The following is a 14371-nucleotide window of genomic DNA, read 5'->3' as shown; positions in this document are numbered from 1 at the left end:
TCACCTTCACCCATTCACACACTGATTCCAGCAAGCTACCATGCAAACATGGGCGTAATTTAGTGGGTGATCGGGGGGACATGTCCCCCCCACCTTTTCAACCAGGGGGGCCAGAATATGGTATGACCCCCCACCTTCTGACATATATGTGTGTACTTGAAACATGCTATGCCAGTCTTATGTGCAAACCATGTCAGAATAGTATCTTTGTTTCTGCAAGTTTGTATTTTTAGCAGCATTGACTTGTTTACAACACCTGTTTCTTGTTTGTCACATTCGGAATTTTCTGGGACTGCATTTGCCCAGATTTGAAACCAAAAATAGGTGCCTCTAGGGACTAGTGTCTACACATAAGTATCAATGGACCATATGCTAATTTACTAAATTCTGAAAGTTAGAAAAGGAAATCAGAAAAGCTATCTGGGACCTCAAAAAGCCCATCTGCAATTATTGCTTGATCTCCAAAATCAGTCTATGCAAGCGAAATTATGTTCAGTATGAGTGTTGTCATTGATCTGCTGTTGACAGCAGATGCTACTATTATTGTATCATTTCCTGTTCCGGAGCACAGCTGTGTTTTTCTGTATCTGTTAGCTGTTTAATCTGCGCAGTTAGATTGATCTAGTTATCTAGATTACGATTTGTTTCCCCGTGTAATCTTTACGTGCCTTAACTAAAGCACTCCTTCTGCTGAATCACCTCTAAATTATTTACACATTATTCACTTTGCATGTTTTTAGGAATCCGCTAGCTTAGCGTAGCTACTAGCTCTTAGCCGATTTAGCATGGCGGCTTCTCCTGTCTCTCCCGCACTTTTCTGCTCTGGGTGTGAAATATTTAGTTATTCCTCGGCCTCCTTTAGCAGTAACGGTACTTGTAATAAGTGTAGCTTATTCGTAGCTTTGGAGGCCAGGCTGGGAGAATTGGAGACTCGGCTCCGCACCGTGGAAAATTCTACAGCTAGCCAGGCCCCTGTAGTCGGTGCGGACCAAGGTAGCTTAGCCGCCGTTAGTTACCCCCTGGCAGATCCCGAGCAGCCAGGAAAGCAGGCTGACTGGGTGACTGTGAGGAGGAAGCGTAGCCCTAAACAGAAGCCCCGTGTACACCGCCAACCCGTTCACATCTCTAACCGTTTTTCCCCACTCGACGACACACCCGCCGAGGATCAAACTCTGGTTATTGGCAACTCTGTTTTGCGAAATGTGAAGTTAGTGACACCAGCAACCATAGTCAATTGTCTTCTGGGGGCCAGAGCAGGCGACATTGAAGGAAATTTTAAACTGCTGGCTAAGGCTAAGCGTAAATTTGGTAAGATTGTAATTCACGTCGGCAGTAATGACACCCGGTTACGCCAATCGGAGGTCACTAAAATTAACATTAAATCTGTGTGTAACTTTGCAAAAACAATGTCGGACTCTGTTGTTTTCTCTGGGCCCCTCCCCAATCAGACCGGGAGTGACATGTTTAGCCGCATGTTCTCCTTGAATTGCTGGCTGTCTGAGTGGTGTCCAAAAAATGAGGTGGGCTTCATAGATAATCGGCAAAGCTTCTGGGGAAAACCTGGTCTTGTTAGGAGAGACGGCATCCATCCCACTTTGGATGGAGCAGCTCTCATTTCTAGAAATCTGGCCAATTTTCTTAAATCCTCCAAACCGTGACTATCCAGGGTTGGGACCAGGAAGCAGAGTTGTAGTCTTACACACCTCTCTGCAGCTTCTCTCCCCCTGCCATCCCCTCATTACCCCATCCCCGTAGAGACGGTGCCTGCTCCCAGACTACCAATAACCAGCAAAAATTTATTTAAGCATAAAAATTCAAAAAGAAAAAATAATATAGCACCTTCAACTGCACCACAGACTAAAACAGTTAAATGTGGTCTATTAAACATTAGGTCTCTCTCTTCTAAGTCCCTGTTGGTAAATGATATAATAATTGATCAACATATTGATTTATTCTGCCTTACAGAAACCTGGTTACAGCAGGATGAATATGTTAGTTTAAATGAGTCAACACCCCCGAGTCACACTAACTGTCAGAATGCTCGTAGCACGGGCCGGGGCGGAGGATTAGCAGCAATCTTCCATTCCAGCTTATTAATTAATCAAAAACCCAGACAGAGCTTTAATTCATTTGAAAGCTTGACTCTTAGTCTTGTCCATCCAAATTGGAAGTCCCAAAAACCAGTTTTATTTGTTATTATCTATCGTCCACCTGGTCGTTACTGTGAGTTTCTCTGTGAATTTTCAGACCTTTTGTCTGACTTAGTGCTTAGCTCAGATAAGATAATTATAGTGGGCGATTTTAACATCCACACAGATGCTGAGAATGACAGCCTCAACACTGCATTTAATCTATTATTAGACTCCCACCACTTTAATCATATCTTAGATCTTGTTCTGACTTATGGTATGGAAATAGACTTAACAATATTCCCTGAAAACTCCCTTCTGTCTGATCATTTCTTAATAACATTTACATTTACTCTGATGGACTACCCAGCAGTGGGGAATAAGTTTCATTACACTAGAAGTCTTTCAGAAAGCGCTGTAACTAGGTTTAAGGATATGATTCCTTCTTTATGTTCTCTAATGCCATATACCAACACAGTGCAGAGTAGCTACCTAAACTCTGTAAGTGAGATAGAGTATCTCGTCAATAGTTTTACATCCTCATTGAAGACAACTTTGGATGCTGTAGCTCCTCTAAAAAAGAGAGCTTTAAATCAGAAGTGCCTGACTCCGTGGTATAACTCACAAACCCGTAGCTTAAAGCAGATAACCCGTAAGTTGGAGAGGAAATGGCGTCTCACTAATTTAGAAGATCTTCACTTAGCCTGGAAAAAGAGTCTGTTGCTCTATAAAAAAAAGCCCTCCGTAAAGCTAGGACATCTTTCTACTCATCACTAATTGAAGAAAATAAGAACAACCCCAGGTTTCTTTTCAGCACTGTAGCCAGGCTGAAAAAGAGTCAGAGCTCTATTGAGCCGAGTATTCCATTAACTTTAACTAGTAATGACTTCATGACTTTCTTTGCTAACAAAATTTTAACTATTAGAGAAAAAATTACTCATAACCATCCCAAAGACGTATCATTATCTTTGGCTGCTTTCAGTGACGCCGGTATTTGGTTAGACTCTTTCTCTCCGATTGTTCTGTCTGAGTTATTTTCATTAGTTACTTCATCCAAACCATCAACATGTTTATTAGACCCCATTCCTACCAGGCTGCTCAAGGAAGCCCTACCATTATTTAATGCTTCGATCTTAAATATGATCAATCTATCTTTGTTAGTTGGCTATGTACCACAGGCTTTTAAGGTGGCAGTAATTAAACCATTACTTAAAAAGCCATCACTTGACCCAGCTATCTTAGCTAATTATAGGCCAATCTCCAACCTTCCTTTTCTCTCAAAAATTCTTGAAAGGGTAGTTGTAAAACAGCTAACTGATCATCTGCAGAGGAATGGTCTATTTGAAGAGTTTCAGTCAGGTTTTAGAATTCATCATAGTACAGAAACAGCATTAGTGAAGGTTACAAATGATCTTCTTATGGCCTCGGACAGTGGACTCATCTCTGTGCTTGTTCTGTTAGACCTCAGTGCTGCTTTTGATGCTGTTGACCATAAAATTTTATTACAGAGATTAGAGCATGCCATAGGTATTAAAGGCACTGCGCTGCGGTGGTTTGAATCATATTTGTCTAATAGATTACAATTTGTTCATGTAAATGAGGAATCTTCTTCACAGACTAAAGTTAATTATGGAGTTCCACAAGGTTCTGTGCTAGGACCAATTTTATTCACTTTATACATGCTTCCCTTAGGCAGTATTATTAGACGGTATTGCTTAAATTTTCATTGTTACGCAGATGATACCCAGCTTTATCTATCCATGAAACCAGAGGACACACACCAATTAGCTAAACTGCAGGATTGTCTTACAGACATAAAGACATGGATGACCTCTAATTTCCTGCTTTTAAACTCAGATAAAACTGAAGTTATTGTACTTGGCCCCACAAATCTTAGAAACATGGTGTCTAACCAGATCCTTACTCTGGATGGCATTACCCTGACCTCTAGTAATACTGTGAGAAATCTTGGAGTCATTTTTGATCAGGATATGTCATTCAAAGCGCATATTAAACAAATATGTAGGACTGCTTTTTTGCATTTGCGCAATATCTCTAAAATCAGAAAGGTCTTGTCTCAGAGTGATGCTGAAAAACTAATTCATGCATTTATTTCCTCTAGGCTGGACTATTGTAATTCATTATTATCAGGTTGTCCTAAAAGTTCCCTAAAAAGCCTTCAGTTAATTCAAAATGCTGCAGCTAGAGTACTGACGGGGACTAGAAGGAGAGAGCATATCTCACCCATATTGGCCTCTCTTCATTGGCTTCCTGTTAATTCTAGAATAGAATTTAAAATTCTTCTTCTTACTTATAAGGTTTTGAATAATCAGGTCCCATCTTATCTTAGGGACCTCGTACTACCATATCACCCCAATAGAGCGCTTTGCTCTCAGACTGCAGGCTTACTTGTAGTTCCTAGGGTTTGTAAGAGTAGAATGGGAGGCAGAGCCTTCAGCTTTCAGGCTCCTCTCCTGTGGAACCAGCTCCCAATTCAGATCAGGGAGACAGACACCCTCTCTACTTTTAAGATTAGGCTTAAAACTTTCCTTTTTGCTAAAGCTTATAGTTAGGGCTGGATCAGGTGACCCTGAACCATCCCTTAGTTATGCTGCTATAGACGTAGACTGCTGGGGGGTTCCCATGATGCACTGTTTGTTTCTCTTTTTGCTCTGTATGCACCACTCTGCATTTAATCATTAGTGATCGATCTCTGCTCCCCTTTACATAATTATTGTATGGCCTTGCCTTACAATATAAAGCGCCTTGGGGCAACTGTTTGTTGTGATTTGGTGCTATATAAAAAAATTGATTGATTGATTGATTGATTAGTGCCACTTCGAAAATTAAATTCATGATAAGTAATTTATCCTAAACTTATGATCTGTTGTTTTTTCAAACTTATGCAAAAACAAATCTTGAGAAAAAAAAATACAGTATGCGATAGTTAATAATTATTAAGAGCCTGTTCTTTCATATTTATGAATACATTTTACCACATTGCAGTTGTTTTTTTTTTTTAATGAAAGCTCAACCTATCATTCTTTTTGAGTTCTACACATGTGGTGATACCTTATTTACACCAGGATGTTAATAAAATCAATGCTGGCTATTCTCAGAATAAAATACTTATATCCACAGTTTCAAATTGCATAAGTCAAATGGTGTCCACTTTATGGTCTTCTCAAAACATTAAAATTACTGTTCTGGATGCTCAGAATGCATCTGAGCTTATCTATAATCCGTTGGCTTCTGGGGGCCTAAAGCGGCCCCCAGACCCCCAGTCTATGGGCTTCAGTCCTGCAGGCCTCGCACTTTGTCCCCCCCAATTTCTAGTTCTAAATTGCACCCTTGCATGCAAAGCACTCAATATTACAAAATGAATGATGTGGATTATGGAGCTTGCTCAAGGGCATCTCATTGTTTTCCAGTTTCACTGGGATTCAAGCCAAGGATCCTCTGGCCACAAGTGTAGCAAAGATGCACAAGTCATCTTTATAGCACTTGTTTCCCTTTGAATAAAGCACTGGACAATTCTTAGGCCCCTTCATACATAGTGCGAATATGTACAGCTCAGGGCAACTCCCGACGGATCAGCTTGTATGAGCGCACCACGAAACATGGCACTGACGGACAGGCATGCATAATGCCGGTGTGACGGTTCATGCACACTAGAACACAGTGCCAGCATCGCGCAGCTGCTGTGAAAAAAAAAAAACATGTCACCCACGGGATTCAAACCCGTACTTTACAAAAGCTCTGGTTAACAGTCAGAAACTTTACCAGAGAGCTACCACCACTGGCCTGTGAAAGGTGCAGGAAAATACCTGATATCAGGAAGGGCATGGACACATTAAAAAAAAAAAACATACACCATATAAAAACACCACATTTTACTGAATCCCTCTTATCAAGTTGGCAATACAAATATGATCTGTTTGTTCCTCTGTAGATGACCCATGATCACAGGCATGAATGACAAGCAGTTTGCTCTCATCATGTCCACATCTTCTGGCACATGTCCAGATGGCTCACGCGCATGTCCTGACCAACACGCGTGTCTTGTGGATGGCGTGCTGCAGGGCTGACACGCGTCATGTAGAACAGAGCTCACATGGGTGACATGACAGTCAGCTCGCCCGCTGCGTGTTATGATCTGACGGTCCGTTTCAACATGGGGCAGCCTGTCAACGGGCTGCAGTGTGCATGCGCAAGCTCACTGCAGCCCGTTGCCACAGCAATATATGTTTTTATTTATGTCCACATGATGACAGCAAGCAGACACACGTGTTACATTGGGCAGTTGTTAGTCCATGTCCGTCCTAACACAGTACGTGCTGTCCAGCTAAGATGTCCAGAATGACAGATCTCAACAGCTGCTTCTGTTGGTGGCCACACCTCCTGTCAGTTCAGCGCACACACCAAAGCCACACTCATGGGGCACTTAGACAAATTTCAAATCCAGCTCGACTGATTGTGTGCTGACTGTTGTTGTGTTAACATTGTGAATGGCCACACATTTTCTAAGTGTGTATGCCGGAATATGTTCAGCTGAATAACTGTATATCACTCAGCTTGGAGCCAGGCACCAAGTGTGTTCCACCCCCTTTTCACAAAGTGTCTGAAGAGATATTCAGACACTTCCTGGCTGAATTTATGACACCTCAGGACGTTTCAACGGGCCCAATCTTGGATAACAGATCAAAGGACTCTTGTTCCAAGCTGCACTCTTGTTTTGGTGAACTCTGGTTCAAAAAAGAAAAAAAGACAGTTTAATGAAACCTGTCCAATTCAGAGAACATTTAAACCTAAAACAGGGAATTTTCAGCTGATATCTCAAAATGCCCTCACTTCTATCTCACTAAACAGAGACATAAAACAGATATGTCCATGATCAATTCAGGTATGGACCCACGGTGCTTCCTTTTGGATCAGTTTTGGAATGCCATGGACTTCTCACCGTGCAAATGTATTTTGACAAAAAAGAAAAACCTACTTCCTCCTTCTGTATTATTGTAATCAACCAAAGACAGGATATATCAGTTTAATCCAGTATATGTTTCTTACATATGATGTTACGTGTATTCCTTTTATAACGTGTTGCTGCATGCTTCAATGTTGTCGATTTCTTATTAATGAATAGCAAATGTTTCATTGTGTACACAATATTTTAACCACTTTCTGTTTCATTCTATGGTGTTCAGAACATGACTTTCAGTCAGGTTTATATGCTCGAGTCAAAGAAACAAGTTATAATAACATGTCATTTCATTTTGTTCCATGTATTCGGTTACTCAAATACTTTCTGTCAAAGCAAACTGATGCCAAGTGGGTGGAGCTTATGGCCATGTGTGAAGCCCTCTTTAAATGAATGCTGAAACAAAAGAAACGGTTCTTGGCTCCTCTCTCTCTTAACTCTTAGCCATCTTAACCTTAGCTCTTAGCTTTTGCTCCGTAACTTTTCTTTGTTTTATTCCTGCATTTTTCTGTTAGCCATGCCTTTTGGATGAACCTTTTCCAAATAACTTTTAAGGCATGAGTCAAGCCATCTGAGCTTTAAAGACAATTTCCTAGTTGAGTTTTTCAAATTAAGAGGGAATTTGCAAGCGTCTTCCTCCTCAATTCCAAAAGCTTTAAATTAACTATTTTTTCCTCTACGACTGTTTTTGCCAAGTGTTGAGCCTTTTTCTGTTTTTAATTTTCGCAAAGACTTTAAATTGATTTTCCGCAAATTTTGGAAGCCATCAGAGCATTAATCTGACAGCAAACACCGATAGAAGTCTTCCTCCTGGGTTGTAACCATCGATTTCTATTTACTCACTAGATGGAGGACTGCGATAACTCAGCCACATGGGGTGTGCAGCCAGTACATTCTGAGTGCTGGTCCCAAGCCCGGATAAATGAGGAGGGTTGCGTCAGGAAGGGCATCCGGCGTAAAACAAGCCAACCCAACTATGCAAACTCAGAATCGAATTCCCATACCGGCTCGGTCACGGCCCGGGTTAACAACGTCCGCCACTGGTGCTATTGCCCAACAGGGTGCCGGTGGAAATTGGGCTACTGCTGGGCGAAGACGACGACGAAGAAGAGGAGGAAAACGTTGCCACGAACAGCGGGAGAAGAAGAAAACTAGAAGGGTGAAAATGAGAGTGGGGACTTTGAATGTTGGTAGTATGACTGGTAAAGGGAGAGAGCTGGCTGATATGATGGAGAGGACAAAGGTAGACATATTGTGTGTGCAAGAGACCAAGTGGAAGGAAAGTAAGAGCTGAGCATCGGCGGTGGGTACAAGTTGTTGTACCATGGTGAGGACAGAAAGAGAAATGGTGTTGGGGTCATTTTAAAGGAAGAGTATATTAAAAGTGTGTTGGAGGTTAAGCGAGTGTCTGACAGGGTGATGAGTGTGAAGTTGGAAATTGAAGGGGTGATGATGAATATCATCAGTGCATATGCCCCACAGGTAGGTTGTGAGATGAAGGAGAAAGAAGATTTCTGGAGTGTGTTAGATGAGGTGGTGGAGAGTGTGCCCAAGCATGAAAGAGTGGTGATAGGAGCAGACTTCAATGGGCATGTTGGTGAAGGGAACAGAGGTGATGAGGAAGTAATGGGTAGATATGGTATCAAGGATAGGAATGGGGAAGGACAGATGGTAGTTGATTTTGCAAAAAGGATGGAAATGGCTGTGGTGAATACCTACTTTAAGAAAAGGGAGGAGCACAGGGTAACATATAAAAGTGGAGGAAGGTGCACACAGGTGGACTACATTCTTTATAGGAGAAGCAAGCTAAAAGAATTCACAGACTGTAAGGTGGTAGCAGGACAGAGTGTCACTAGACAGCATAGGATGGTTGTTTGTAGGATGACTTTAGAGGTAAAGAAGAAGAGTGAGAGCTCAACAAAGGATCAGATGGTGGAAGCTGAAGGAGGAAGACTGTTGTGTGAAATTTAGCAAGCAGGTGAGAGAACTAGTTGGAGGGGAAACAATTTTGGACAACTGGAAAAGTACTGCAGATGTGGTGAGGGAGACAGCTAGGGCAGTACTGGGTATGACATCTGGACAGTGGAAGGAAGACAAGGAGACTTGGTGGTGGAATGAAGAGGTCCAGGAAAGCATAAGGAGAAAGAGGTTGGCGAAAAAGTTTTGGGATAGTCGGAGAGATGAAGAAAGAAGACAGGAGTACAAGGAGATGCGGCGTAAGGCGAGAAGAGAAGTGGCAAAAGCAAAGGAAAAGGCATACTGCGAGCTGTACAAGAAGTTGAATAGTAAGGAAGGAGAAAAGGACTTGTACCGATTGGCCAGACAAAGAGACAGAGCTGGAAAGGATGTGCAGCAGGTTAGGGTGGTAAAAGATGTACATGGTAATGTGCTGACAAGTGAGGAGTGTGTGCTGAGAAGGTGGAGGGAATATTTTGAAGAGTTGATGAATAAAGAAAATGAGCGAGAGAAAAGGCTGGATGATGTGGTGAGAGTAAATCAGGAAGTAAAAGAGATTAGCAAGGAAGAAGTGAGGGCTGCTATGAAGAGGATGAAGAGTGGAAAGGCAGTTGGTCCAGATGACATTCCAATGGAGGCATGGAAATGTCTAGGAGAGATGGCAGTAGAGTTTCTAACCAGATTGTTTAATAAAATCTTGGAAAGTGAGAGGATGCCTAAGGAGTGGAGACGAAGTGTGCTGGTTCCTATTTTCAAGAACAAGGGTGATGTGCAGAGCTGCAGTAACTACAGAGGCATAAAGCTGATCAGCCACAGCATGAAGTTATGGGAAAGAGTAGTAGAAGCTAGGCTTAGAAAACAGGTGAAGATCTGTGAGCAGCAATATGGTTTCATGCCGAGAAAGAGCACTACAGATGCAATGTTTGCTCTGAGAATACTGTTGGAAAAGTACAGAGAAGGACAGAAAGAGTTACATTGTGTGTTTGTGGACTTAGAAAAAGCTTATGATAGGGTGCCAAGAGAAGAGTTGTAGCATTGTATGAGGAAGTCTGGAGTGGCAGAGAAGTATGTTAGGGTAGTACAGGACATGTACAAGAATAGTGTGGCAGTGGTGAGATGCGCAGTCGGAATGACAGACTCATTCAAGGTGGAGGTGGGATTACACCAAGGATCAGCTCTGAGTCCTTTCTTGTTTGCAGTGGTGATGGACAGGTTGACAGATGAGATCAGACAGGAGTCCCCATGGACTATGATGTTTGCAGATGACATTGTGATCTGTAGTGAGAGTAGAGAGCAAGTTGAGTCTAGTCTGGAGAAGTGGAGATATGCTTTGGAGAGAAGGGGAATGAAAGTCAGTAGAAGCAAGACTGAGTACATGTGTGTGAATGAGAGGGAGCCCAGTGGAATAGTGCAGTTACAAGGAGTAGAAGTGGTGAAAGTAGATGGGTTTAAATATTTGGGGTCAACTGTTCAAAGTAATGGAGAGTGTGGTAGAGAGGTGAAGAAGAGAGTGCAGGCAGGGTGGAGTGGGTGGAGAAAGGTGGCAGGAGTGATTTGTGACCGAAGAATATCAGCAAGAGTGAAGGGGAAAGTTTACAAAACAGTAGTGAGACCAGCTATGTTGTATGGTTTAGAGACAGTGGCACTAACAAAAAGACAGGAGGCAGAGCTGGAGGTGGCAGAGCTGAAGATGTTGAGATTCTCTTTGGGAGTGACAAGAATGGACAAGGTTAGGAATGAACATATCAGAGGGACAGCTCAGGTGGGACGGTTCGGAGACAAAGTCAGAGAGGCGAGATTGAGATGGTTTGGACATGTGCAGAGGAGGGACCCAGGGTATATCAATCAATCAATCAGTTAATTTTATTTATATAGCGCCAAATCACAACAAACAGTTGCCCCAAGGCGCTTTATATTGTAAGGCAAGGCCATACAATAATTACGTAAAAACCCCAACGGCCAAAACGACCCCCTGTGAGCAAGCACTTGGCGACAGTGGGAAGGAAAAACTCCCTTTTAACAGGAAGAAACCTCCAGCAGAACCAGGTCCAGGGAGGGGCAGACCTCTGCTGGGACTGGTTGGGGCTGAGGGAGAGAACCAGGAAAAAGACATGCTGTGGAGCGGAGCAGAGATCAATCACTAATGATTAAATGCAGAGTGGTGCATACAGAGCAAAAAGAGAAAGAAACACTCAGTGCATCATGGGAACCCCCCAGCAGTCTAAGTCTATAGCAGCATAACTAAGGGATGGTTCAGGGTCACCTGATCCAGCCCTAACTATAAGCTTTAGCAAAAAGGAAAGTTTTAAGCCTAATCTTAAAAGTAGAGAGGGTGTCTGTCTCCCTGATCTGAATTGGGAGCTGGTTCCACAGGAGAGGAGCCTGAAAGCTGAAGGCTCTGCCTCCCATTCTACTCTTACAAACCGTACGAACTACAAGTAAGCCTGCAGTCTGACAGCGAAGCGCTCTATTGGGGTGATATGGTACTATGAGGTCCCTAAGATAAGATGGGACCTGATTATTCAAAACCTTATAAGTAAGAAGAAGAATTTTAAATTCTATTCTAGAATTAACAGGAAGCCAGTGAAGAGAGGCCAATATGGGTGAGATATGCTCTCTCCTTCTAGTCCCCGTTAGTACTCTAGCTGCAGCATTTTGAATTAACTGAAGGCTTTTCAGGGAACTTTTAGGACAACCTAATAATAATGAATTACAGTAGTCCAGCCTAGAGGAAATAAATGCATGAATTAGTTTTTCAGCATCACTCTGAGACAAGACCTTTCTAATTTTAGAGATATTGCATAAATGCAAAAAAGCAGTCCTACATATTTGTTTAATATGCGCTTTGAATGACATATCCTGATCAAAAATGACTCCTAGATTTCTCACAGTATTACTAGAGGTCAGGGTAATGCCATCCAGAGTAAGGATCTGGTTAGACACCATGTTTCTAAGATTTGTGGGGCCAAGTACAATAACTTCAGTTTTATCTGAGTTTAAAAGCAGGAAATTAGAGGTCATCCATGTCTTTATGTCTGTAAGACAATCCTGCAGTTTTGCTAATTGGTGTGTGTCCTCTGGCTTCATGGATAGATAAAGCTGGGTATCATCTGCGTAACAATGAAAATTTAAGCAATGCTGTCTAATAATACTGCCGACGGGAAGCATGTATAAAGTGAATAAAATTGGTCCTAGCACAGAACCTTGTGGAACTCCATAATTAACCTTAGTCTGTGAAGAAGATTCCCCATTTACATGAACAAATTGTAATCTATTAGATAAATATGATTCAAACCACCACAGCGCAGTGCCTTTAATACCTATGGCATGCTCTAATCTCTGTAATAAAATTTTATGGTCAACAGTATCAAAAGCAGCACTGAGGTCTAACAGAACAAGCACAGAGATGAGTCCACTGTCTGAGGCCATAAGAAGATCATTTGTAACCTTCACTAATGCTGTTTCTGTACTATGATGAATTCTAAAACCTGACTGAAACTCTTCAAATAGACCATTCTTCTGCAGATGATCAGTTAGCTGTTTTACAACTACCCTTTCAAGAATTTGTGAGAGAAAAGGAAGGTTGGAGATTGGCCTATAATTAGCTAAGATAGCTGGGTCAAGTGATGGCTTTTTAAGTAATGGTTTAATTACTGCCACCTTAAAAGCCTGTGGTACATAGCCAACTAATAAAGATAGATTGATCATATTTAAGATCGAAGCATTAAATAATGGTAGGGCTTCCTTGAGCAGCCTGGTAGGAATGGGGTCTAATAGACATGTTGATGGTTTGGATGAAGTAACTAATGAAAATAACTCAGACAGAACAATCTGAAAGAAAGAGTCTAACCAAATACCGGCATCACTGAAAGCAGCCAAAGATAACGATACGTCTTTGGGATGGTTATGAGTAATTTTTTCTCTAATAGTTAAAATTTTATTAGCAAAGAAAGTCATGAAGTCATTCCGAGTTAAAGTTAAAGGAATACTCGGCTCAATAGAGCTCTGACTCTTTGTCAGCCTGGCTACAGTGCTGAAAAGAAACCTGGGGTTGTTCTTATTTTCTTCAATTAGTGATGAGTAGTAAGATGTCCTAGCTTTACGGAGGGCTTTTTTATAGAGCAACAGACTCTTTTTCCAGGCTAAGTGAAGATCTTCTAAATTAGTGAGACGCCATTTCCTCTCCAACTTACGGGTTATCTGCTTTGAGCTGCGAGTTTGTGAGTTATACCATGGAGTCAGGCACTTCTGATTTAAAGCTCTCTTTTTCAGAGGAGCTACAGCATCCAAAGTTGTCTTCAATGAGGATGTAAAACTATTGACGAGATACTCTATCTCACTTACAGAGTTTAGGTAGCTACTCTGCACTGTGTTGGTATATGGCATTAGAGAACATAAAGAAGGAATCATATCCTTATATATAGGGAGAAGGATGCTGAGGATGGAGCCACCAGGCAGGAGGAGAAGATGGAGACCAAAGAGGAGGTTCATGGATGTGCTGAGAGAGGACATGCAGGTGGTTGGTGTGACAGAGGAAGATACAGAGGACAGGGTGAGATGGATACGATTGATCTGCTGTGGCGACCCCTAACGGGAACAGCCAAAAGACAAAGAAGAAGAAGAATGTAGGACTGCGATGATCCGCTCATTCGCTGGATGTTGCCAGAGCACCGCCATCTTGGTTAGCGTCTAACAACCAGACATAAATAGAAATGAGTTTCAGGATAAATCTGCATTTTCTGTGGTATTACTGTGCCGTTACATTTATTCAAACTCGGTCCCACATTTGTCCAGCCAAATCGAGAAGAGGATCAGACTATTCTAGTGAGGAAAATAAGTATTTGAACACCCTGTGGTTTTGCAAGTTCTCCCACTTAGAAATCATGGAGGGGTCTGAAATTTTCATCTTAGGTGCATGTCCACTGTGAGAGATATAATCTAAAAAAAAAAAAAAAAAAAAAAATCCAGAAATCACAATGTATGATTTTTTTTCACACAGACCTGTTAATTTTTCCTTAAGAAGCCCTCTTATTCTGCACTCTTTACCTGTATTAATTGCACCTGTTTGAACTTGTTACCTGTATAAAAGACACCTGTTCACACACTCAGTCAATCACACCCCAACCTGTCCACCATAGCAAGACCAAAGAGCTGTCTAAGGACACCAGGGACAAAACCGTAGACCTGCACAAGGCTGGGATGGACTACGGGACAACAGGCAAGCAGCTTGGTAGAAGACAACAACTGTTATGATTATTTATTAGAAAGTGGAAGAAACACAAGATGACTGCCAATCTCCCTTGCTCTG

Source organism: Thalassophryne amazonica, chromosome 5 (assembly GCF_902500255.1).
Source record: "Thalassophryne amazonica chromosome 5, fThaAma1.1, whole genome shotgun sequence".
Classification (NCBI taxonomy): Eukaryota; Metazoa; Chordata; class Actinopteri; order Batrachoidiformes; family Batrachoididae; genus Thalassophryne; species Thalassophryne amazonica.
The sequence above is the reverse complement of the archived record's forward strand: the minus strand, read 5'-3'. Positions refer to the sequence as shown.